Genomic DNA, 27,629 nt, shown 5'->3' with positions numbered 1-27,629 from the left:
GGTCTTACTCCAAGAAAGAGACTTTTTGGATAAGGTCTGAACTCAGATGAGTTCTCCGTAGCTGGAGGTTGTCCTTCTAAACAAAGTTGAGAGGTTCTATTGCCTAACACCAGGGAAACTGGACAGGAAGGGACAAGTTTCTCTCTTTTGTTTGTTTTCTTCAGTAAAGCTTGATGACTCAGTTAGAGTCCATCTTGTGCAGTTGCTAGGCACAATGGGAAGTAAACAGAAACGTGAAAACAGAGGCACTAGGACAGAATATGGGAAAGGACACAGTCTAAAGTTCAGACATGGAAGAAATTGTAACAAGATGCACCCCAAGATGCCGGTACAGAACAGCTCTTGGAGGAGACAGAAGCAGAGTTCTACAGTGAGTCTGGTAGGTAACTGAGTATGCATTGCCAATTGCAGTTATCATCCACAGGGCAGAAAATTATTATTGATGCTAAACAGCTTAAATAAATCGCAAGCGAGGTGGCAACAGTGCCATGAAAGAGCCTATGCAACAACTCTGATATGCTCTACCACTTTTATGAGCCTTGTGCATATTAAGCAATCCAAACCACAGATAACTACACATTAAAGCCATTAAGCCATTAATGCCATTAAGCAGAAGGAATGGCTGCTGATTCCATCTGAGCTGGCTGGTACAGATTCAGGACACCAGAATCCTGATGTCAAAAGGAGGAGAGCTAGGAGCAAGACATTGCTGGATAAGAAACCACATAATATGTGACCTAGAAAAGACGATGTTTTTCCACCCAGCCTTGGAACACATAAAAGCAGAGTTCCTATGGCAAAGGATAGCAACTAGCGCTTCCAGAAGAAACGAGGAATATTAAAATTGACTTTTTTATACTTCAGCTCAGTTTGAGAAAGGATCTTGCTGTGCTTTTTTTGCTGTTTTATGGGGTTTTTTGGGTTTTGGTTTGTGGTTGGGGTTTTTTTGAAGGCACACCCCAAGACTGTTATTAGTGGAAATACAAGGCTCAGCTTCTAAGAGAAACAGAGACCCTGCTAAACTCTCAATAAACTGGAGTCTTGTGCTGCCGTCTGCTACCACACTTTACTATTTGCACAGTCATGGCAAAATTTTGAGAAATACAAATTATATTACTAACAGATGGAATTGTTTCTGTTTAAGGACAGATGCTTTTTATGCAGCTTTTATTTAAAATAATGGATTTTTTGAATGCTTGTTTACAGAAATTTGGAACAGCAAATTACTAATTTCTTCATAAAAATGTGTTTTTCTCAGTCGAATCTAGTTTTCAAGAACATCATACACTTATGCAACATACCATATAACTAAATTAATTTCCTAGCCAGCATTTTTATGATATTCAAATGTCATTTGGGGAAAATAAATACTTCGTGAAATAACTCCAAAAATCCTTGGACATATTTTCCTTACAGATGCCTTCCATCCCTTTTAATGACAAAGATATCACAGTAAAACTTTTAATGAAGATTCATTTTTTTGTAGTTACTATAATAGGACAGGAGCAAGTTGTGAAGGAAACTCACTCCATCATGCTAAAGACAGAGATATGAACAGTGGGAGAATAAATAAAATAACAATATGGATTTATCATAGTTGTTGTTGGGGTTTCATCTCCCAGGACAGTCTCTGTGCCGTGATTCTGGTGACTGTGCCTTGGAACTTGGTCCCCAGCATCCATTCCATCCCAAATGGAATCCTGGTAGATGTCAGCTCTCAGTGCCATAGCAGAAGGTAACCAGATGCAAATACCAGCTTTGAAAGTTCTGTGCTGCTTCAGAAAGGAAAATGAAGTAAATAAAACATTTCAGCTCAACCAGAAAGAAAGCAATTTTATTAATTATTTTAAAAATAAGTTTCCTTTTAGTTTTCCTGAAAATTTGTTTTTAAAAAATGACTTTCACTGCAGAAAAATATTCAGTTTTGGGGATACAGCTTTTTTTGTTTATTTGTTTTTTGGGGTTTTTGTTTTTGTTTTTGTTTTTGTTTTGTTGTTGTTGTTGTTGTTTTCATTTTTGTTTTACAGGGGCTACTTGGGAAAGTATTTCAATATGTCTGGCTATTAAAATGTTATTGATCTCAAAAATGTAATTCTGTTTCTGGTAAATGAGAGGTCCAGTAACATGCCTTAGGTAGCACAGCTATTTTCTACCATCTCTGTAGCAAAAGTAAGACGGCTTTTGTGAATTTTAACTGACAGGAACTTCATGCATGAGAAGCCTAAGATCAGGCTGAAAAACTGCTGGCAAATTTCACTAGAATGGGAAGGTGGTTAGTTGCTCTACTGTCTTTCTTGCTTTTGGATGATAAGTGTGGATTTATAGTGTTGGCTTTTTTTTTTTTTTATATGAACTACAAGTTTTGCCTGGCCAAGCTTAATTTCAGTGAGATCAGCCACGTCTGTCTTTCAAAGAAAAAAGCCCAAACCAATGTCACTCTCTAGATCTAACTAGGAGGACCCAATCAAGGGCTTATATGAAATGAGAGTTTCCACCAGGAGGCAAACAAAAATCAATACCGCTGTGTCATCAAAAGCACCTCAGCTGTGAAGCCCAAGGACACATTTGCTGAAGACAGTAACTCATCTTCCTCTGGCTGTCCTAAGTTTCAGCAGAACACATGGCTGAAGCCCAAGATGCATCATCAGGGTAACCTGTAATATGTACGTAGTGTTTATCAGGAAATAAGTATATAAAAGATAAAGCACGCATACAAAAGGTAAAACCCATAGACAGTTAAGTCAGCTGGGCTGCCTGAAAGCTGAACATTTGCAGAGATATTATGTAAGGCAAGGAACTTCAGAACGCAATAAATAACAGTTGGATTTATAAATTAGTTTTAGAACTGCCGTCTCTCACCCCATTGTATTGACTTTCACGGGTCTGAGGAGCAGGCACTGGAGCTGATGCAGCCTCAGCAGTTAATTGGGAAAGATGAGCAAACACAGGTGATGTGGAAGGGAATTTCAATAATTGCAAGAGGGAAAGGTGAGATAGCTGCATGGGTGATCATTTGATGTGTTTTCTGGGGAGGAGTGGTTTTGCTTTCTCTTTCACCCTTTCCCTTCCAAATCTCTACTACCTTATTCTTTTTAGGAAGATGGCAAAAGACATAGTGAATTTTTCAAAAATAAATTTTGACCAACAAGCTAGGCTTAGTATGAGATAGTGAAAAGTGGCCTTGGCTACACAGGGAACCTTTGGCCCTGATCCGAGCTCTCGCTGCACAGGTGAGCACCCTGTGGTAACAGCAGAGAAGGAAAACTGATATCCTGATCAGCTGCCATGACATTCTCCTTTTAGGAAACTCAGCTTTTCCTCAGGGAGCACAGGTCCAGCTGTTGCTTGTGAAGTGTTTGCAGGATGTCGACAGTGAAGTCAGGGGCCATTTTACACCAGTACTTCTTGTGGTTCAAGCTCATGAACAAGTTCCAGTCGAGTTACTCACACCTCTTGGGCCAGGTAATCTGCACAGCAGTCCAGGTGCCGTACAGATGGTGAGTTTGATCTTTTAATAGGAGTTTTAAAATCCTGGTGGTATTTTTAGAGCTGATATTTGTCTTACCTCTTATCTCAAGAGGATGTTATTTTATCTCTTCTCAGGACTGGGAAAAATGCAAATCAACGTGAAGTGCTTTCATTCTTTGTGCCGTGTAAAGCAGATTATAGAGAATAATTTTCAAGAGGGTTTTGGTTTCTTTAGGTCTTATTCCTTATGTGTACTCTACTCAGGTCCTTTATAGAGGACACATTTTATTTTTCTTTGCATTTACACACTGGGACAGCTTCAAGGCCAGTAAAAAGGATTTTTAATTTCAGAGTAATTGAGGTATTTTTCATCTATGTTGAATCCTGTGACTTTTGTCTGAGAATTTGAATGATGTAGTCCTTTCTACAGTATTAAAATATACTTGGAAGTGGATAGGTAGTTATTAGCTGAAGCTTTTTCTCATTGTAGTCATTAGATTTGCTAATCTTGAGATTTTCAGTCAAGTCTGACATGCTGGTCCTGCTCTTAAAGCTCTTAGATAATATGATAACTGACAATCTTCTTCATACCAGTTTTATTCAGAAAGGCCAAAGTTGAAATTTCTTAAATTTGAGAGAGCCTATGAGCATCTATGGACTCTGGAAAACTGCTTCTGGTCTCATGGACTTGTTTTCACTTGAGATATCATCAGCATGTTTGTGGGGGATATTTTCTGCTGTCTTTTTAGAGGACTATCAAATGTGCCCAGAGTCTTCTCTTGAACGTGAAGAAGAGGAAGAAGTAATCATAAATGAAAATATGCAAAGGAAATTACACTTTTTGATGCAATTGGATCCACTTTTCGATGCAATTGGATTTAGCATTCAGCTATGCATCAGTCTCCTCCTTGTTATGGAGTATAATCAGTATATACAAAATATACATCTAGAAGCAGTGAATTCAGTAATATAGGATGAGGGATCCCATGACTAGCCTTTTTTTCCCAAAGAAAAGCTCGGTGTCACTTTTGACAGACAGTCTTTGCTTTATAAAAAACAGATTGGAAAAATCTGTGTGGAACAAAGTGTCTTTGAAGTGCACAGCTCCAGTTTGCATTTTTTCCTTTTGTTTGCCAGCTCAAAAACAAAATTCTAAATCATGCTTTTTCTGTTATATAGGAAAAAGGAAATAATGGTTATGAACTTTTTTGCTGTTAATTAAAGTAAGCAGACAGATATGGCCTGAGACAGAAACCCCAGAGGTTGTGAGTTGACATATGTGTCTGTTTACAAGTTTCTAGTTGGTCTCCACCTCTGAAATGGGATGGCAAAGAGCCCTAAAAGCAGCCATCACCCCCAGGCTTTGTAGATGATTGGATCAGGCTCTGACCTACACAGAGCCGTAAATACAAAGCCTGGTAAATATGAAGGCCTGCAATTGGATCCAGGAAAACAGTTGCATGCAAAATATGGTGGGGCTTAATTGTCAGCTTTGATCATGGGATAGATGCTACATTCTTTTTCTTCACTTCTTACGTAAGTGCACTTTCAGAAACCTCAGTGTCTGTGTTTTGGAAGTGAGTAGGGGCCTTTGCAGCTGGAGTGGAATTATTTCAGGAGGACAACTGTTTTGGCTTTTGGTTTAGCTCAAGAGGCCACAGACTCAACCCAATGACATTTCTCTGTATGTCTGCAAAACAGCAACTTCTGAACATCACATACAAACGCTTTTGAAACTTCAGGGAAAGTTACAGGTTTTGATAGCCAAGACCTTGATTTCACAAAAAAGTAATAAAAGAAAATGGGAGACACGTGGAGCTTCTGCTTTCTCTCAAATACAGCCGCAGTTGGAGTGCTTTTGGATCAGAGATCTGGTTAATGGTTCCTGCACAGCAGAGCAGAAAGGCCACCTTCTCACAGCTGTTCAAGGTGGTGTTGTTCTGATGGACTGCCTCCTACAAAAGTGTTGGTGCGAAGAAATGGAGGGGGAAATGGGAGATGTCAGAAAGTGTGGAGGAATAGTTTGTGTAGTGAGAATATCCTGGGAAAGGGAGACAACAGCTCAAACATCAGCAGGGACAGAAGCAGCAAACAGGAGCATGTCCAGATGAGGAAAGAGGCCTCTTACTGGGGACAAATCGGATGCAAAAAAGAAAATTTCTCTGGCCCCTGTGGACCAGACAAAAAATGGAGATTCAGCTTCCAGGAAAAAGGAGCACTGGGACAAGTTCAAGGCTATTAAGGAGGTAGTGAGGGATGGGATGGGGAGGATCTGCACCATCAAGGGTTTCTGTCAGATAGACCTGCAGGATCCTGCTATGGCAGAGACCAGGAGGTGCTGCCTGGTGAGGCTGGGAATTTTGCATATTTACTGGGATGGTAGAAGAGAGAAAGATGGGAAACACACAGCACCTCTGGGAAAGGGGCAGGAGACTTTATAATGAAGTTTGCACAGATGGGGAGTGTTCAGGAGAGACTCGGGAAGAAGGCAAGGAACCTCTCTGGCATGTTGCAAGCTCAGCCTACAGAAGCTCCAGAGTTTGTGACCCTCTTGTTAACTTCATTTCACAATGTTCCCTGCATGCTTTGTGTGGCTTCCAAGTAATGCATGACATCAGCAATCTTAATAAAAACCACCTGCTTGGTATGTTTTATGTTCAACTCTATTAAACTTTCCTCGTTCAAAATATCCAGTGCTATCTGGAACAGGAGGATAATTACTTTTCTCTAAATTTGCTGAGCTTTGTTAAATTAGTTCTTTCCTTAAGGAGTAAAAATGTGAATTTATATGCTTTAGCCCCACATTTTTGAAAATCACCTTTCAGATGTTCAACTTTGTAGGTTGATAAAAACATCTGTCAAAATTAACTTCTGAACTTTTTCTTGAACCTAGTCTACTCCTAGCCTTGTTCATGACCCATGTTTCAGGAATGAATAAGCGACTCCTGTGCACCAGGGAAGCTATAGGGTGTAAATGGCCATAGGTCCAGGGTGAGGTGTGCTCAACACACCCCAGCAGAGCTCTTTAAGCTTCAGCTTGCCTGGAGTCTTTCAAGTCAGAGAAGAAGCAATGTTTATACATCCCTCGGCACAAGAAAAAAGCTGATGTGGGCCAGAGGTAACCAGTTAAACTAGCTCTTCATTACAAAAAGAAAGAAAAAAAAGTAGCATTGGAAATATTGCTTAGCTTTCTACTCTTGTGATCCGAAAAGTTTCGGGTTGTGGTGTTCCTCTCTGTTAAATATTGGATTAATGTCTCTCAACATATAACAAAAGAAGAAACACTCCTTCCCCGGGCTACTTTGCAAAGTTTATTCCAGATTTTGTTCAGCTGTGACAGAGGCTCGCAGCATTCTCAGTACTGAAGAAATAGGTGTAGTGTCCTGTCTTTTTGAGGAGTCTGAGCTTTCATTACAGAGCTACAGCCAGAAGTCAGAGCTCCTTCCTGTGGCTTCCTGCTCTCCAGTTAATCTGTCATTAGTGAAACTGAAGAACACTTCCCTTGAGGTAGATTGTTTGTTTTGAGTGAACATAGCCGTTTGCAGGGGTTTTTTGAACCTCTTTTTGTTTTATCAAAGAAAGTCAGGCACAAGAGCAGCTTCTGAAAACTTATTTTAGGACAAGGAAAGGGGTCATGACCCTGAGGCTCTGCTGTTTAAATCATCAGAACTTCTTTGGAGTCGATATAGGATTAAGGAAAGGGCATGGGCTTTGCTGGTTATACCACAAATTTTCCAGAGTGCTTTTTCTGAACAAGCCAGAAAAAGGTTTGCCCGAAGGGACACATGAATATGGGGCACATGAATAACTTTTTAACATAAAAGTTCTGGGGTTTTTAAGAGATAAAAAATTGGGGCATCTCCCGAGACCACTAGGACCTCCTTGAAATCTCTGCCAGAGCTCAAAGTCTCAGGCAGTGAAGTCCCTGTGCCCAGCTGGAAACATGGGACTCAGTCTGGAAGTAAGTAGGTGAGGTCGAGTTTCCCATGGTTTCCTTGGAATTGCCTGAAGGGAGGAGACAGAGAAGGTTTCTCTCCCTGATTGAGGACTTCTCATTCAACTCTTCTGGAAGGAAATGGAGTAAATCCATCTTTATTTGCACTAAACAGTCTGTAATCAATACTGTTCTCCTTTGCTGCCTTCATGCAAATGTTAGGTTTTTGACTCTTTTGAGGATGGACTGTGAGGGCATTATTAGATCTAGTAGAAAAAAAAAAAAAAAGATTGTAAATAAATCTCTACACATAAAAGCCCCAGGCCTCTCTAGACACATACTTTTAAATCTATTTATTCACCTTTTCCCCTCTGTTTTCATATTTAGAGAGGGAAAGCTGTGGTGTAAAACAGAGCTATATATTTTTGTCTGCTAGGACATGAGAAAGGGCACAGTGCTCTCTGTTTCAGCAGCTGTTCTGAGGCCAGTGTGCTAACTGTATTTATTTATTAGTGGGTTGTTTTGGTTAGACTATTTTTTACTCTGGTATATGTGCTGCTGCAATTGGTGGACATGCTTTCCCTTTTTTAACATCAACAAATAAATTGGCCCAAGAGAATTTCATGGATTATTCTGAATTCTCCAGGTAAAGATTTTTTCCTACATAGTTCTTCCATTATCATCTAGCCCTGAATGCATTCTCCTGGCATGTGAAATAGCAGAAATATATGTCATGTGTTTTCTGAGGACATGAGCCATAACCCTCGGAAATAGATTTGCTGCTTCTCTAACCCAGAAGCCATTGAAGAAATTAAATCTGGATGAACGATGAAAATATTTTGCTGTCAAAGAACAGCTGTAAATTCTTTTTGACAGCAACTGTGTTTTCTAATGCTTCCTTAATTTTCACTTACACATATCTGAAGTTATGATTAATCCAATGAAATATTCAAAATTGCCCATGTAAGTCTGACTTTCACAAACAGGAATAATCCTAAAGGCTCATAAAGCATTCTGACATTCAGATCTAAACTCTCTTTTGTGATGCAAATAAGCATCACATATGTAATCTTCACGTCTCCCATTCCCAGGAGCTCTGCAGGAAGAATTTTCATCCACTGGGAAACAACATCTTTCTCTGTAGGGGTTAATTCATATATGAGCAACTTTGTTTCTTCCAAACAGTAACAAAAATGTGTTTCGTGCCTGTGGATTAAGAAAAATCTCAAAATGAAGACTGACTTCCCCACTCCCTTCCTGTTCAAATTGTGAGATCAGCCTGAAAAATACTCTTTCCTTTTTCTGAGCCATTCTGATGCTCTGTGGTATGATGGGCTTTCCTTAAAAAAATTGAAACTCTGAAATGCTGGTTCTCTTGATTCTAGCTGTTCAGGCCTTAAGATAAAACAAATGTCATTAATATCACAATAAATCCTGAAAGCTAGCAAAACAATGGGAGGGGGAAAGTGATCAGAAGCTGTGCATTGCTGCACAGATGGAAAAAATACCTTGGGGGCTGATACAGCTTTGGGTGACTTTTCTTTTGAGTTTGTTCTGTGACAGCTACTGGTACTGAGTGGAGGGAGCAGCGAGCAGCAAATTCACCCTACAGCCACAGGGGCCTGGATTTTACCTGCCTTGCCCTGCTTTTAGGTTTCCAGAGGTAAATCTGGGGAGAAAAACACCAATTTGTGTATGAATGTATACTGGATACTAGTGGATATCCTTCAAATTATTAAATTACACTAATATTTCAAGAATGGGTGTAACAGCTCCTAAAATTTCTCATGAATCTTGTAGCTGTGTCTTTGTTCTGGGTTTCAGTTTGCCACAGCAAGTGATTTTCCACTTGCCTTGGATTTGTAGTAACTTCAGCCCCTGGGGCTCTGCTACCCCTGTACCTTTTCATGACAGGTTTGTTGCATAAACACTTTTATTTTTAAAAAGGATAAGCATCCACATAAGCATTTCAGAGACAGGAGAATCTGAAGTTGTAAATACATGCTTATGACCTTATTAAGATGAAGAGAATTTTGGTTTGAGAAGAGGAAAAGCTTGTGACCAATCAATTGCAGTCACAATAATGACAGAAGAGAAAATCACTGTTGGTTTGATTATTTTAGGAGTCTTTGTCCTGCCCAATGGTGACTCTTTATGACAACTTTTATTTCAGGGCAGGATACATAGTTCAACGCAACTAAAATATAGAAGTGTCATAACTAAGGAAAGTTTGTGTTAAAATTTTACTTACTATATATTCAAAGGAACAAGACTGCAAAAAATTAGTTTAGCAATGCAGCAATCAAACTAAGTGTGAGAGCTTCCAGCTATTACCAAAATGGCTGTTTCTTGAAGGATCACAGATACCAAGATTATTTGTTTAACTTAGTTCCTATCAGCCTAAAAAATACATTAAAAGTGTGATGAGGTTTTAGTAACTTGGGGTTGCTCCTGCTTATTAATTAACCCTACAAGCAGCACCAAAGATCACTTCAAAAATCATTTAGTGCCTCCAGCTTTCTAACATGGCATTTCAAATAGATGATGTGCAAATGTTTGTTTGTTTCCTACCCTTTTGTTGATATCAGTGTTGTGTTACTTTCCCTTATGGTACCTGTGATGAAGATAGAATGTGCAAATAAATCTGAGAAGAGATGGAGCTGGGGACAGCTTGGATATGTCAGTGTTCATTTAAGTTAATCAACCAGCTGGTCTTTCATCCAGTTCCTTATTCTGCCCTCTTTTCTCCCCAGAGCAAGGGAGAGATTCATGCTTCCTGACTGACTGCATGAAGAGGGTAGATTATGTCATTCTAGTGGCCAGATGGCCTGAGCACAAAACCCACTCTGTCAGCCCTGACAGTCTCTGAAGGGAAGCTCCCGGCCCTGAACAGCCAGCTAGGAGGCACAGAGCTGCAGAGCCTTCCAGAAGCTGACCTGCATGCTTGCAGGCAGCCCTTGCTTTGCAGAGACGGCTGTTCTGACACGAGTTCAGAGCTTCTCCCTGATATTCCAGCACAAAATGTGGGGACACACATGGGATTGTGCTACCACCTAAACCACATGCATGAGCCCCTGCTATCCTCAGGCTGAATTTTGGCAGCAAAACTTGTTTTGGCATGCCATCATGCCAGAGCTAGGTTTTGGTATAAAGGGGTTTTATCTCTCCCTAGTCCTTGTAATTTTTTTGTGTACATACAGCAAGCACACCATGTTAAGTAACGAAATTAAATGCAGGGAGGTGTTTTAATTCAGTAAGAGACACTGATGGAGAAGAAGGCTAATGGAAATAAAGCACAGAGAACTACAGGGAGATATTGTTAACATTCCTATCCATGCCATTCTAGGTTGTTTTCCTTAGATACTGAATTATGCCTTCAGCCAGTGTATTTTAGCTCTGTTTCACTAACATCAGCCTTGTTCTGTTGCTCTAACTTAGGAAGGCTTCAGGTTTGGCTCACTGTTTCATTCCAGTCCTCAGTTTAACAGAGGCTCTTCCACTTCCAAAATTTACTTGAGTATTGGTGTGAAGATGCTCTGGAAAGTAGGGCTTCTGACAGGCCTTGAGTCTGCTGCCAAATTAGTTCCCTTTCTAAGGGAGCTTTACAAATTTTAATTTGCAGTATTTCTACAAAATCCTTGAAGTACTAGTTTCATGCATTTTCTTGCTTTTCAAGAGGAAGCAGTAGCTGTGGCTCAACCACAAAACCAAAGATGTTTGTTTAAAAATATGTACCAGATTTCCTGCAATCCATATCCACATTCAATGGGTGTAGAATGTGTTTTCTACTCTGTTTGCATGGCTGGTGATGTGATGGAAGCTTAAGCTGTAAATGAAATTCTTTCCTAAAAGAATAGGTGACAAGGCAGTGTAAGATTTAATTCCCATTGCATGAATCACTTCATTTGCACGTGTCTCTTTACACTTGATTGGACACACTGATATTTTAAATGCGTTACAAATTTAATCAAAAGCATCAAATAAGACACACAACATTGAAATTACATCCAGGAAACATCTGGGACTAGGGAGGGGGAATTATTCTTGCATAAAAAATAAAGATTCTATACTTTCATAAATTAATTGAATAAAGAAAGGCTTATTGAAGCTCCTCAGAAGTTTCTGTAGAAGGTCAACTCATGCCATTGCTCAGACTGCAAATCAATGCACTGATCTGAATAAACTTTTGTATTTTAATAACTTCCAGCATGACTCCACTGGACTTTTCCCTCTGCAGTGTGTTAATAGTGCTGAAATGAGATCAAGAGGACTATTCCCATGGGCAAAGTCATTCAGAGCTGTGTTATCAAGTTTGGGGGCTGAAGGTTCTGTCTTGCAGAGTTCACTCACACAGATACATCTGTTACCCTTTGAAGAACTATAGCTCAGAAAGGAACAAGGTCTTGAAGTGAGATTGATAATACAATGATTGTTTTACCATCCAGATAAAGTCCCCTGAAGGTATCTGAAGCTCTGATCCTTGGCTTCCTGCACAATCTTCCTCATGTTTATAAAATGTGCTCTCTCCTCTTGAAACCAAACACCAAACCCCCTTTTTCCCTCTCCAGATTTGCTCCATATGGAAAACATGATAGACAGCAAGAAAACAGCAAGGGTAACAGCAAGAAAAATTGGAGGATATAAAAGTTGAAAATTCTACTCAGGATAATTTCAGATAGTTCAAACAGGGCCTTCTCCACCACTCATTCTATATTATGGATACTTTTCTACTGATGCATTTTCCCCCCTAACAATTTTAAGTAGAGACTGGAAAGATTAAAATCAATCAATGGAGGATAATAAACAGGTAGAATTTTCTTTCTCATTATGTATGGAATCTGCACAGTTACATTTACATGATAGAATACCATTAGAGCAAAATGTGTGAGGTGAAAACATCAAAAATCTCATCTTTGACATTGTTTAATGAAATCCCAGGTGTGCAGTGCATGTTGAACGAAGTAGTTTGACAAGTTTATATGAAAAAAGGGTGGTGAAATTACTTGCAGCAGACCTGATTAAATTTTTCATTCATTGCTTATGAAACAGAGTATCATGCTGTAAAGAGTTACATTAAACTTAAATATTGCTGAGTAACTTCTTGAACTCTACAAAAAAACCCCTCAAGGTACTCTGTCTGCCAAGATATCTGACCAGATTTTTCTTAAATTCTTGTGCTAGAGGCCTTTTCTTGATCTTTTTCACTACTTTCTCAGCTCAGGTGTCAATATTAAGTGTAAATAAAGAAGCAAATGATAAGTACTGAACTGTTCTAAATCAGTAGTAGAGGTTTCTTGTCCCACAGACTTGTACTGTCCTCAAATTCATTGTTGCAATTTGCACCCGGGGTGGTTTCAGCGAATGCCAATGCTGGGCCTTACTCACAGATTTCTCCAAAGATACTTTGGGATACAGCAAACAGAAATGACACAAGACTGAGGGACAACATTTTACCTTTCTTCCTCTTATGTTAAGAAAAATCACTGCAAATGTTTCTCATAAATAAAGCTGGAAGAAAATTGGCCTGAATGAAGAAATTAAACAGATGTGTCACCTTCTGTTTTGCAGATAAAATAGATAGTTTTGTTTTGTGAAAGAATGATCAAGTTACCAGCGACACAGTGCAAAAATACTCCTGGATAAATGAGCAAATTCCTAGCACCTGTGGTAAGCTTGGTGGCTGCAAATCTGATTCTTTCTATGGCTGTGTGCTGACTTCATGCCCCTTTGATACTGAACAGCTTGGGCTCTGTTCAAGTTACAAATGTCTTCCAAATCTTGAGATATTTATTTACATTTACTCTCTAAAAATCTCATCGAAATGAGACAATTAAAAAAAGCTGCTGTTTTCATTGTACAAAGACAGTGAGTATCATCAGATTTATTTGCTCAGGTTTCTGTTTATTTTCCTGTTTGTAGAGGATTTTTTAGTGGAGAAAGTTTGCTTTTAAAACAGGAAAAGTCAGAAGCCATCCTTGTATCTAGTTTGGAGAAATGAACAATGAAAAATGTATTCATTGAAGTCTGGTTAAAATTCTGGCTTTCTCTAACAGTAGGTAATATGTTCTATTACTCACTTTCTTGGATTTGATCTAACAAATCTGTCAAAGCAAATATACAAGTTATTTCCTTTTACATTTGTAATAGAGGCTGTTCTAAAGCTCATAATATTTCTTTTTTTTGCCACAGAAAACTTCCTTGCTAGATTTGCAGTGTTTAGGGTGATAGGAAAACCCTTAACTCCTGTCTGTTTCTGGAAATGTAAGCATCTCATTGCATTTTTTGTTTTGTTATAGTTTAGTTTAGGTGTGTCACACTTGAGGTACAGGGAAAATTCCATCTTGGTTAATTATGTTCTGTCTTTCCAATTGTCTGCAGTTAGACACAGTAATTTCCTTTTCTTCCAGCCCTGTTTCTCACTGTGATGTTTATAAGAAACGACAAACAGATGCTTTCTTAGGATCCAGAGGTGGATATATTTGTAATATACATAAAGCAATTCCAGTGAATGCTCTGTGCTCTAGAAGGGTCTTGTTTTTTTGGTGTTTGATTTTTTTTTTTTTTAATCCTGAAAACCTTGCAGTCATCCATGAGCAGTTTTAACAAAATTTGACATGCTTTAGGCATAGATGTAAACATCTTTCAGTCAGTCATCTTTTTAAACTCTGGGGGAAAAAAAGACAGTCAAAAGAGGTGGAAAGACTCATTTAATAAACAAAAACTCCTTTGACGTTTTTGTGGAAAAAACCCCAATGGAAGTTAAAAGAGCCATTGCTGTATTCTGTGCCCCATCAAGACGGGAGGACTGTTGATCTGGTTAAAGTATCAGTGTAGAGTCAGGCGTTTTGGAGTGATCCCCAGTAGATGTGAGCAGTTGTGTACAACTGGGAATATGCCCTCTGTGCAGATCTGTGCTCATTATTACCGCATGTCCCAGCTTTGGCTCTGCACAGTCAATTCAATGAAGAGCTAAACCCAGTGAGAAAGACTGTATCCAGTGTATTAAGCTATCCATTTCTTCATTGTAGATTCTAAAATCCTAACAGTGAGACAGTAAAAAACCAACCTTTTAAAGCCTGCAAAATGAAGAACCTGTGGAGTAATTCCCTGCCTGCACATTCATGCCTACACAATTTTAATTCAGTTCTTTCTTTTTAATTATGATCCTGTGTTTTTTTCTGACAAGATCCCTGCTTCATTTGGTGAGCAAGATAGATGGCACTCATTTAATAACCTCCATTGAATAAATTGATAATCTTCATTGTTTGGCACGAGGCCTTTTGCATCCCATTACTAAAACTCCAAAGAAATTACTAATTATTTCACCCCTAGCTTTTTTTGGCAGTACCTATCACTGAATTTTGAAGCACTGCAAAGGCTTTCTTCTAGCTTCACACCAAACCCATGAGGTGAGGGAATGACACACTCCCCATTTTACATCCAAAATAAATGAAGCCCACAGCTTCATTGAACTGAAATTACACACTAGTTTTTAATATGGGAATCCTGAAATTTTTCAGGCTTCTGGCTGTTGTATTGGGATTTCATCATTTCAGTGCCTAGGTTTTCATGTGAGTTGCAGCTAGGGTTTCTGCAGAATCATACATTTTACTTCCATAAACCCAAATCACACTGCTAAAATTTATATTTTTATTGATCACTCAGTAGTTGATAGACATAGACTTAAAATCCAGGTTTTGGTCAACTTTCACTTGCCTTTTCTTCCTGCAAAACTCTGTTTTAACTTGGACCCAGCCCAGAAATATTGTTCCAAATATATGAATATTTTCTTGAGCTTCAGGAATTCTTTTCATTCAAATCGAAGCTGACACATCTTCTCTGCACCTTTTTACCTAGCACCCCAAACCTGCATTGGTCGCCCATCCAAAACTCAGCAATATTTCATTTCAGAAAGCAGATGCTGTTTCCACAGCACAAACTGCTTAGTGTTTCAGAAGCAAATTACATTCTGCTCTTCCCCTGGCTCTCAGACTGGGGGTTATTGAAACATCAGAAATCATTTCTCCTCAGTGCTCAAGTCAGTGCTATGGAAAGCATGGTCTCCTTGGCCAGCCCTGGTGCCTTTTCTCCCCTCTGTCCCACCCTTCTCTCCCAAACCTCTCTTTTCCCGACCTGAAATGTTTGATCCTTTTTTTTTTTCACTACATTGCATTTATTTGAAATTGTTACTTGCTCATAGGGCTAGAAGGTGGGGGAATGGAGATTGGTGAGTTATCTCTCCCTGTCCTTTTCCTGACCCAGGGACCTTTCATTCTATCTTCTCTCCCCTGCCCAGCTGGTGAGTGACTTTGGTGGGCACCTGGCATCCAGCCAGGATCAACCCACCCAGCTGGAAATGCTGGCCATGTGCTCAGTGTCAAGATCTTCTGAGTTTTCGCTGCAGAACCGAAGGAAATTTTGCTCAGCGTGTACAAACTGGTTTTTCAGGTGGCTTTAAGGTGGTTTGAATTAGAGCACAGTTCAAGGAGATGACACACCGTGCCTTCCCAACATGGGAACACCTCTTCTTCCCCATTGTCAATTTCAGTGTTTCAAAATGTTATGAGTGCTTTAAAACACTAAAATGACTTGAGAGAGTGTCACCTTTTTTTAATTAGACAGGTGGGGAGTGGAGGAGTTGAGTAACAGCATCTATTTCACTGACTTTGTGCTTAGGGATGACCAAATCATTTTGGCTGAAAATGTCCAAACAAATTCAGACTGAGGCATACCCTGAGCATGGAGAACTTGAGTCTTAATGGCTTCAGTTTTTCATGACTTTTCTGGACTCCAAACAAGACCAAATAAATCGGAAGTATTATGTAATCTTAATAATAGGCTATGTTACCAGTTTGCTCACAACAAACCAGTCAGCATAACTGAAATTCTTAGGTGTACTGTGGTTATTAAAATGAGTGTTCTGTGACTTGCTGCTGGCCTTCCAGCACAAATATATTGAAAAAAAAGTAAAAAACAAGTAAAGCTTTTGCTCTTTAAGCTTGATTTTCTTCAGTTTTCTCCAAACTATAACATATATCGCAAAAAAAAATTTAGTTGTACTTGGTTTCTTACTCCGTTCCTATAAGTGATCTCATTAAGTGATGGTTTCTGTAAACTTGACATGGAATCATAGATTCATGGAATGGTTTGGGTTGGAAGGGACCTTGAAGATCATTTTATTCCCACTCCCCTGCCATGGGCAGGGACACCATCCACTGGACCAGGTTGTTCAGAGCCCTGTCCTGCCTGGCCTTGAGAACTTCCAGGGATTAGCCAAGATCAACCTGATTAACAGAGACTGATTTTTCACCGTGATGAGACAACATTGTTCTGGTTGTATTAAACCTGTGGGCAAATGGCCCTGGTAGCTTCTGTGAATAATTCAGGGCTTTAACCTACAGATTCTACTATCTCCAGGCACCAGTCTCTAGTACTCTTTCTTTTTTTTTTTTTTTTCCTGAGGATACAGATGGAATTCCTGAATAAATCAGCCATTGAGATGAAGTTTTGCTTCCGCAGAAAGCTTCTGAATTAGCCAAAACAGACCTCAGGCACAGGTACTAAAAGCAAATTGGAAAAGTGAAATAAGGGCTGCTCCAGCAGTACCAGGGCCTGGTTTTACCTTGATGCATGTCACTCAAAATGGTCCTGAGCTGGCCTCATGGGCTTACACTAAGGTACTAAATGATTGCTTGCTGTTCTTTATATCTTTATTTGTCCTGAAAATAAATTAGGTATAGTTAACCTGGATTAAAAGAGCGGTGAAATAAATTTATTGGATTTTTAGCTTTATAAACAGATTAATTCAGGTTCAGATTCTCCCACAGGCTTGGATTTCTACCGAGACATCACTTTAAATGACAGATTTCACTGCTGTAAATTGAAGTAACCAACCTGGGTTCAGCACCCCCAAAGAAAGGTATTTCTCCAGCAAAGACAGATATGAAGCATATTCCTGTACAGAATGAATGAAGTCTTGGAAAGCTGTTCTTTTGGAGAATTGATGAAGTAGCCATGACTCAGAGGCTACTCTGAAGCTATCAGAAAAATATGGTTTTAGCCCTGAACACTGTAGGCTGTTGATTTATCTCAGCTGCTGTACTTTGTTTTCTTGTTTGCTACTGCTCCCATGGGCTATCACAGTTCTTCTTTTTTCCTTCATCTTCTGTTTAGTAGGGATATTCTGGGTCTTTTCTTAAACTCACCTGCTGTAAGAACAGTGTTCAAGGAAATTTTGGGAAACTTTGATATGGCCATTTTTCAATAAATTAATAATGTTAACATGCTAAGCTTTCTTAATTCATTTTTAAGGATCTTATTTTCCCAAAGTGTCAAATTCAGTGAGGCATCTCTGAAAATCAAGGCATCTGAAATAATTTTCAGGCTCTGCAGCTGATCTGCTGTGAGCCATTGAGCCTGGTGTCTGCTCTCACAGCTCTCACTGGTAAAAGGTGAGTAACAGCTGTGTTCAAGTACCTGGAAATCTACATGAGAACTATCTTGCTCAGGATAAAATGTTGCATAGCAAAGAAGAATGTGTTGCAATGTTTTATAAACAACTCTGAAATCTCTGAAACGTCCTGTTTGTAGTACTGGGAATATGTTTTTGCTACATACTTACTCTGGGTTTTTTTCTTTTTTTTTTTATAGACCGTATTTTGCCGTGAGTTTTGCTGAAATCTCCCATGTGTTGGAAGATAGATGGAGAATGTCTGTCTTTTTATAGTCACAGCCTGTTTATGAATTAAAATAAAGAAATGAGGCTACTGTCACAAAGCCCCAGCATTTGTATCCAAGGTTGATAAAATTCTCAAACCAATATATAGTAACAATTTGTAAAATCACTTCCCTGCAGGTGATGACAGGTTTCAGGGACTAAAAGTAAATACAAGTTGTATAATTCAATTTCCAGTCTTACAATTCCTCCCATAATAATCATAGAATGATTACTCTTTTAATTTTAAGCTTCTTGGCCTACTTCTGAGTGGTTCTGAATATCCACTGCTTCCAAGGAAATCAGTTGTGCATGCTCATTACCTCCCTGCACTAAACGTCTGGAGCACCAAGCTTTGTGTTGCAGTCATGAATTAACGAAAAATTACAACAGCAAGTAGGATGAGTTGGTCTAAACAAAACCTTTTTGTTTTACTCCAGTAAGGATAATCTGAATCAATTTTATGACTTATTATTTAATGCACACTTCTCTGTTAGGTAGCTGCGCCATCTATCACTGTCTATACAATTGGGCAGAATAACAATGACTATATTTTAATCTAGTCCTGGGTGTTTTCAGAATTGACATAAGCAGATGCAGTCTGTGGTGTTAGGCCTGAATTCACAGAACCACAGAATGGCCTGGGTTGGACAGGATCATAAAGGTCATCCAGTGCCACCCCTGCCATGGGCAGGGACACCTTCCACTGCCCCAGGTTTCTCAGAGCTCCATCCAGCCTGGCCTTGGACACTGCCAGGGATCCAGTGCTTCTCTGGGCACCCTGTGCCAGGGCCTCAGCACCCTCACAAGGAAGAATTGCTTCCTAATATGCAATCTAACCCTGCTCTCTGTCAGTGTGAAGCCACTGCCCCTTCTCCAGCCACTCCAGGCCCTTGGAAAAAGTCCCTCTCCATCTTTCTTGTAGGCTCCCTTCAGGTACTGGAAGGCCACAGTTGAGTCCCTTCTTATTTGTGGTACTTCTGGGTGAATCTTCGTAGAAGAGAACGAAATCTTTATGTTAACACCTTTCCTTATATTGCACCCTGCATGTGGTATTGTGAGAGATTGGCCATAAATTACTGATAAAAATGAGATTTTATAGTAGTGGGTAGCAAACTACTGCCATGTGAGACAGTTTGGTTTACCAGGAGTTTCTACAATTTCACATACAGAGGTTTGACTTTATTCCTTCCAGAACTGGTATTTGAATTGCAAAGTTTTAATTTTGGAGTTGAACTTTCATTTAGAATACAGCATACCTGGGTTCCACATGTGTTATGTGTAACTCCTTTACTTTGTTTAAATCTGGTCTAAGTTTGGGACTTTTTAGAAGCCGATAAAAATCAATCACGTTCTGCACAGATTAAGTTTCCATAGCTCAGACAAATTCAGTGTATTTATTATTGCTGCTGAGCTATGTTGCTGTGGGAGTTTTAGAAAACCATTAGAAGAGTCAACTGAACTCCTCAGCTTATTTCTGTGTAGGTAGTACTGATGTATGTGACTATTCAAAGTTTGCTATCCACAATAGAAAGTAAAACATTTTTCAGTTTGTAAATAGAAATGGTCTTTCTTGCATGTGTGATTTGAGAGTTTAGTTAAAATAATGAAAAATCAATTCTGTGAAAGGAAATAAGGTTATCCTTTGAAAAAAGCAGCTGGAGGAAAGGTTCTACACTAAGGAGTCATCTGTTATTTGATGACAGAGCTAACGACATTTTTAAGAACTTGGGTTTGCGGTTTTTTAGTAATCTTCCAAGACCCTTGATATTTTTCCTATAATTGAACAAATTTCTACTCAGGCAGTAAGTGTTAGAGTCTAAAAGGCAGGGCTGCTGGGAATTTTGTTAAGCAAGGCACAAATGAAGGACTAGACCAGCTGAGTCTTTAAGCAGAAAAAAATACACAGCCAGCCACAAACTGGTGTTGAGAAACAGCAAAAAGATTATGAAAATGATAACCTCAAGCTTCTTGTGCCATTTAGAACTAATCCTATTTGAGCAACCTGGTGCCCTTTCAGTTGAACTAGAACCATGGCCAATTTTCAAATCCATGTCCTACCTTAGAGGTTTGTTTAAGTCTATAACCAAAGACAACCTGTGACTCACCTGTAACTTTCAATGGATCCCACTGCTGCTTTTTTACGTTAACAGCAGGAGATCCTGGCACTGCACCATGGCTGTGTTCTTTTGTTGATTGAGGAGACCTCTGTGGAGGTTCTTTGAAAATTGGAGTTACGTTGGAAAGGCCAGGAATTTGCGCTCTTTTTTCCGAGTTTGGCCAGATTATTTTCCAGGATGGAGAACAGAGTATATTTTATTGTAGCAAGGAGTGGTAGTATTCCCTAGATTAATACCTTTGCTTCCTTTATGGAGTAAGTTTAGCAGAGCTGCAGTGAAGGCTCCTGATGGTTCATATCCAGGAAGGAGCCTCCCTCTAGCTGAGTCCAGGGGAGCTGCAGTAGCCTTTTGTCTGCTGGAGACAGCTATTTGCACATCTGCCATGCCATTACAATGCTAATGAACACATTTTAAGGGGTTTTTTTTTTTAGCTTTGTAATGTTCTTATAAGTTCACACAGAATGAATGAACATACTTGTAATCTTGTCTGGAATTGTCTCATTCAGCTGAAGGAGCGTAACCTGCAGGTCTCATTATTTCCAGCTTTGGAAACTCAGAACATCCATTTTGCAGTCAAAACCAGAGGATATCTCTTGGAATGAGACTTGCTTGGACTGTTGGCTACACTGTGCCAGCTTGTGCTCTTCTCTTCCACTCCTCTATGCATCTGCACTTGTGGGGTCACAGCAATGGCCCTGTGATGCTGCAAACCAGCTCAGGCACCAGCCTGGGCACAGAGCCTTTGCACCTCACTGTGCTGTTCCATGAAGTCCAAAGTTGTGGTGAATGGTGAATCACATGAAGGGAGAAGCACAAGTTCAGTCTCCACAGCACCTGCTGGGAGGTGCCAGCTCACATCACAACCTGCAGCTGCTCAGGGGAGATGGTCACTGTCTGGTGTTCTGTCAGGGTGCATATCTGCAAAATAACAGGGAAACCTCCTGCCCTGGACTAATATACTGAATCGATGGCAGCTATTGTACTTTCACTGAATATTAACTTCTACTGCACTTGGCAAACACATGTCGCAAAAGGTGATCGTGTCAGCCTGAGCTATTGATTGTGATGTAGAGCTGCTACTGCTTACCAGTGCCATTTCTTCCTATAGGGAATGCCAGGCGAATGCCCTGATATGCTTTTCAGTGTCATGGTGATGAGGACTTGTGAACTGTTCTTTGTCTGATGTCAGCTGCTTCCGCTTGCCTTTTGAGATAAAGCCATCTTTTCCTGCTCTGGTGGTAATTGTTAGCAACTTACTATTGAATCTGGTTTATGCTGTGCTTTTTTTTCTTGTTTGAGCTATTTTACAGTGCCAATTAGATTAAAGGTCAAGTTTAGCAGTCTCTCCATAAACTCCAGAGTAAGCCTTTCTGATACCAAAGGGATTGTTTGGATGTAGCTAGTGAGAGAATTGACTCCTGCACTCTTGCTCAAGAGATGTCAAAAGGTCGAAGTCCACCTAAAGATTCATGTTATCATCAGAAATGCAAATGAAGGAGATGGGAGTCACGAGGGTGGATGAAGGATGATGTGTCAGCATCTTGGGCACTCCCAGATGATGGCATGTGGAAAACCTGAAGGGATCTTTCAGGCATTGCATCCAGGGATATCATAAATCTTTTAATTCAGTGCACTCTTTGCAGTGAGTGGAACCACAGCAACATGAAGTTTTATTGAGACATTTCTTGTCCTCCAGGCTGGAGTGGGCAGGTGTTTGTACCCAAATTCTGTGTTTGTACCCAAATTTGCTATGTAAATCATGCACTCTTTTCCCATGAAGTAGTTCCTTTGACTGCAGTCCACTCATTTACATTTTAGCATCACTGAACATTCAATTTCCCATTTCATGGCATTTTTTTGTTGAAGAGGATTAACTATGCAATATCAGAGGTGCAGTTAATTAATTAATTAGACTTTACCTACATAATGCAATCATAGTAGGCATGACATATTCCCTGCTTATTTGTCTTCTCTGAGAAGCTGTGGCTTGAAATGAGCAGATATGCATTTGAAGAAATTTGCAGAGGTTTATAAATGGCAGGGCACTTCAGAGTTCGAATTTACATTACTGTGCTTTCCTGTGATGATGACTTCGAGGAGCGGTGAAGCAACCTTTGAAAGCTGGTTCACTTGGACAGCTGGCAATAAAAGGCTGTGTGTCAGTAAGCATTATAGAGCTGATAAGAGTGTGTGACTTGAACTATATGCAAAAGTGAAATGGACCCGCGTTCCTACTGATCATGATGTGCAAGGTCAGTGCAAACTACCGAAATACAGGATTGCAAATTTGCTCTTGGCAGTGAAAGTCCAGACTCAGTACAGCTTGGTCATTATTGGGAAGCATAGAGCTGTGCAATAAAAAGAACACTGCATTTGAAATTAGCTCCTAAGAAAGGGTTGTAAAATCTGAAGGAAGTTTAAAAGTGATTTTTTTCATTAGTGTGTTTTCTTGGTGTTCTGTAATTCTCACTCCTGTGCCTTTTTAATTGTGCACTTCACCTCAGCAACAGTCAGAGCTGAGGAAGGGAGTCCAGCTGAAGCCCAAAAGATCAATGAAAAAGAGGGAGAGGCAATTCCCTTTTCTTTTGTGTGTGTGTGGGTGTCTTTTTTCAATACTAGTGATGAATGTGAAAGCAATAAAGACTGAGAAGATAAAAAGCTGGGATTTGAGAGAAAGCTACTTCCCATAAGGACATTAAACACGCACAAATGTACTGTCAGTGAAATTGCTGGGAGCAAAGAATGGATCCTCCATCTCTCCCTTTGTTTTTGTTTTGGTGAAGATGCAGGATGATAAAAGTAGGACAGGGGACTTAAAATTGGAAAAAGAAAATAAAAGCAAGCCAGGGGCTACATCCTGTCCATAAATTTCATATGTTCTTACAACCATTTTAAAGTGCTTTTAACTCCAGTAAAACAATGGTCCAAAGGACTGAAGACTTTTCCACATTAGTGGAAACTTCACTGAAGTTAAAAAAGCTTAAGTATGAAGTCCTTACTGAATGACTCATCATATTTGATCATATCATTAGACTCCATGAGGAAGCAAAAATTGTTAGTCTGTTTGTGTTCTCATCTACCAAAGACTGTGGCCTTATTATGCTTCAATGGACAACCTAAAACTGATTTATGCTCTCAGTTATCTGAATGAAAGGCACTGCATTGCTGCTGTTCCTCTAGTTCCTGGATGCTTGCTGCTTTCCTATTGGCTGCTAAGAATGGAAAACTTGATTAGGAGAGACTGTATAGATAGCTGAAGAGATTGTAACTAAAAACAAAAAGGTGTGACACATCTAGCCAGGCTTGGGACACACAGCAGCAGAGCTCCATGGATTTTGGAGCAAATGGCCCAGGGTGGAATTTGTCCTTCTTTTTTTCCATGATGTTACTTGTCAAAAGAAGATAAAAAAAGTAAATAAAGCAGAGGATAACCAAATAAACTTAATTCCAATCCCCTTTGGGCACAGTTGCAGTGATCCTTGGGCACTAATGTTAACTGGTTTCCATGTGCCTGCAGGCACTTTACCTCTCCCATTTGCTCTTTAAGAATGAGAATTAGAGTTGACTTTGCAGAGAGATGGAATACCAGCTCCAGGAAGGAGGCCTGATGTTCTCCCAGCCCAAAGGTTAAGGCTCTAATCCATTCCCTGAAGCTAAAACAGGGCAGTGCTAAAACTTTCCCACCCCTTAGAGAACATTATTGTTGTCAGGACATTTTGAAATGTATAAAGGTTACAGTAAAAAGTTGCCATTCACACTTCTCCCTATTGGCTTGGTTGCTGCAATTGTTCTGATTTTGAAATCACAAAGATTCTGCAAAATCATTTTATTTGTCATGACACTAAATTACTGCTATTCATAGCTTGGGGAACACTATCCTCCTCCTCTTTGGCATGGTTACAGGAATTACTGAACTTGAACTCACTGTCAATCCTTCATCAAGATCCATCCAGGGTGCTAAACATGCCTTCTCTACCAGCAAGGGACAAACACACCAATATGTGTATACATAAAAGTTCCCCTTGGGTTCTCTATGTCTGTTACTTTGACTGAAAACCAGATTTATGAGGTCCATTAAATGAAATTACAGAGGAAATTACTTCTGACTGTTTTTCTGAACACCTCTGGACTCTACCTTTATGTAAAGAGCTTTTCTTTCTTGTTCATCTATTCAGGCTTTCTGTCTTTTGTGCCACAGCACAAAGGATACCAACAAAGTTGTTGATTCACTCAACTGAATCAAAATCAAGTGTGGTTTGGCCACGTTCATTTTAGGTCTCCATCATCATAATGGGCCTGGCCTTTTTACTCAGCTCAATTGCTCTGTGGCTGGAGTGGTGAGGAAAGAGTCCTGACTGTATTGTCAAACTTTTCAGCACCATCCTGTACATTTCTCACAAGAGCACACTTGGAAAGAAAAATCCCTTGTTGCCACGTGGATAGATTTTAGGCAAATTTTTCTGAGAGCAGGCACCTTAAAAGAGCAGGAGCTGAAGTATTTTGTGTTTTTGAAAAACTGAGTGCAGCTTCAAAGCATAATTTTATTGAAATATTTAATGTAACCCTCTACAGCTGTTGGTTGTTTATACAAAAAGATAGAACTATGTAGTACAAGTCGAAATGTGCAAAGCTGAGCTAAAAATATGTCCATAACTTGCATCTCTAAAGTTTCTTGTCTCGTGGCTATTTTCAAGAAGGAGCCACAAAATTTAATCCTTTCAAATTCAGTTTTTACTGATTATTGACCTTCTAGATTTTCCAGACTGATAATTAATTATCAGGCTGTTACTGAATTCAATGTGCTTACCAAGTTCTTATGGCCTACTTAATCCACAGGTAACATTAGCAGATTTTTAATTATTTGGACTGAACTTCTAAGGCCATTTTCTCTCCTGTGGAATAAAACTTGTGAGCTAACCCCATTAGTCAGTCATAGCTGTTTATGGGATTTCAAATACACCTTTGAGCCCAAACTCCTGTGTCAGGGAAGGAAAGTGAGATCCACAGTGGGGCTGCAAAGGACTATCAAAACTCCTGCTTTCTCAGGCCTAACCTGCTCATTGAGAAGGCAGTAGTAGGAGATAATGATCTACCAAGTAGTCTAATTAGTAGCTCAGCAGTCCCCAGATGCCACAGCTTTGTGTATCAAACCCAAAATCACAGTTTGGCAAAAGAATTGCTCCAAACAAGCCCAAAATTTTCATTGCACTTCTTCCATGCACCCATCCTGCCTTTTGATAGATTTATTAGAAGATAGAGTGTAATTCTAAACAGAAAAAAAGAGGGTTAAAGTTTTGGAACATAGGTTGAGTTCTACTCTGAAGTTCTGGCAAAGAAACATCAGACCTTAATTTCTCTTGGATTTCAGTGAGGGGCTTTGCTAGCTGGGGAGCAGACTGACACAGAATCAGCCTTGAGTCTCTGTGTAAAACTGCTTTTTAGGCATAATTCACCACTGCTTTTTTAAAGATGTTTAAACTCTGAGTTTAGTCAAAATAATGGAAAATTTGAATATATGTATCCTTATTGGTCCAATAATAAATAATTTTAACCAAAGACAGTACAGATAACATGATAACTTTTATTGAAACAAGAATCATTAATCTAATCTTTATATAGTAATACATCCAGAAGCAGAACTTCTGGGTCCTCAAGCTTGAACTTTATAAAATATTCTTGCTCCAATAAGAAGGATCACATTATCTACCTTGTCTACTTAAATGCATGTTTAAAATGATGGATTAGTTGCTATTTTGGGTGCATTTTTACTGTGTTATTATCTTGAGTCTCACTTAACTTGTGCAACTGTTTTTTTCAAAGTTATAAATGTGTTCTCTTTATATACCCAACTCAGTCATGATCTCTTTTTTCTCTATGCTTTAGTCACACTTTCAAAAGAAAGTTTACACAGTCCCAGAGGGTTGTACTGATGTATCCTTGATTTATTTTTATTGCATTTTACTTTATTTTTGTCAGCAAGAGAAAATACTTGCAAGAAAAAAGGAAAACTTTTAATGAATTTCATGCAGCAAGACTAGGTAAAATAAAGTGATTGTTTCTGGAAGTGTGATATCTGTGGAGACACTACAGTCATTTCAGTGTAGAGGAAAGATTATGGTAGCAATCACTGCCACTATCAAACACTGCATGATTAATAAGGTTTGTGGATCCCAATCCTTTAATTGCAGTCCTTTTCTTGTTTGCATCTCTGGTTAGTTGGATCTGTAAAGATATATACCAATAACTCCAGCCAGTGTAGCTTATGCTGTTGTACACAATCTACAAGCATGGTTCACATCAAATGGCAACTTAGGGCCTGAGGAAAGTACAGAGGTAGGAGAAAACCAGGAGTGACTGTGGAAGAAGGGAATCCTTGCCTAGTACCCTGATGCTTTTACATGGTAGCATTCCCAGGGATCAGGTGTTGAAGGGCAGTTAGATGCATGAATGCAATTCCAGACCTGCCTTTCATCTACACTGGGTGAGAGAACAGGATTGCCTACTGCACAGAAAAATAGCAAGTTCTGTCCCTGAAGACCTATCTGAGCAATGTGTGATGTACAGGTCAACATTTAATTTTACCACTTGATAGGGGAATGAAAAGTGAAATAGAGGACTTGTTCACCTGCACCAGTTTGGGTTCAGAGAGAGCTCAAACCAAGGATGCAAACCAGGCCCCTCTGCACTAACATGGAAATCCTAAGCAGAACTACCTTTGTAGTTTTTCCCAAGGTTTCACTGGGGGAGTATTTTGGAAGTGCTGCCAGGCCTCCCTTGAAGCACCAAGAGATGAGGGCTGTCCAAGTGATGTGCTGCAACAGAGCATCTCCCCTGCCAAGCTTGGCCACTTGGTGGGCTGTGGCTGCTGGCTCTGGGCCTTCTGGGAAAATGAAGCTTGCAATGAGCTTTCATCACTTCATGACCACAAAAGATATAACCCTGCTGAGGGAATGATAGGGGGCTGAAAGATTCCCTGATGCCTTTATAAGGTGCTTTGGTTTTTCATCAGAGTTTTTCAGAGCGTTTCAGAAATCTGAAGTCTCCTCTGGAAAATACTGATAGGTTTTAAGAGCTGGTTTCCTGATGAAGAAATGAAAAATTACCAAGTCTGAGTATATACTGTGTTGACTAGCTGCTGACAAGTGGTTAGAGAAAGACAACAGGCAGGTAAGTTTCCTGCCTTTCCCCATTTATCCCCAAATTTCAGTTAAAACAGTTGCCCACTCTCTGGAAGCACCACTTCTCCAAGAGTCTTGTATGCTTGGAGAGATTCAGCACTGTGCACTCCTTTGCTTTTTGATAATGGACTCCTGAAGTTTGGGGTTTCTCTAATGTTAAAAAAGGTTTAAAAGGTTTGCAAATGTTTGAATAGCAAGAGATGTGTACGTCTATA

The 27,629-nt window shown here is 39.6% G+C and overlaps 1 long non-coding RNA gene across 1 annotated transcript in view; it reads left to right on the top strand.

Moving 5' to 3' along the window:
• The first annotated feature begins 269 nt into the window (after positions 1-269).
• The window catches only part of LOC146443953 (uncharacterized), a 45,514-nt gene continuing 18,154 nt past the window's right edge, over positions 270-27,629 (top strand). The window contains exon 1 of the long non-coding RNA XR_014849380.1: positions 270-379. This is a non-coding gene — a long non-coding RNA (uncharacterized LOC146443953). The remainder of the gene's footprint in view (positions 380-27,629) is intronic.

Source organism: Lichenostomus cassidix, chromosome 1Aa (assembly GCF_008360975.1).
Source record: "Lichenostomus cassidix isolate B80296 chromosome 1Aa, HeHo_3.0, whole genome shotgun sequence".
Lineage (NCBI taxonomy): Eukaryota > Metazoa > Chordata > Aves > Passeriformes > Meliphagidae > Lichenostomus > Lichenostomus cassidix.
The sequence above is the reverse complement of the archived record's forward strand: the minus strand, read 5'-3'. Positions and strand labels throughout refer to the sequence as shown.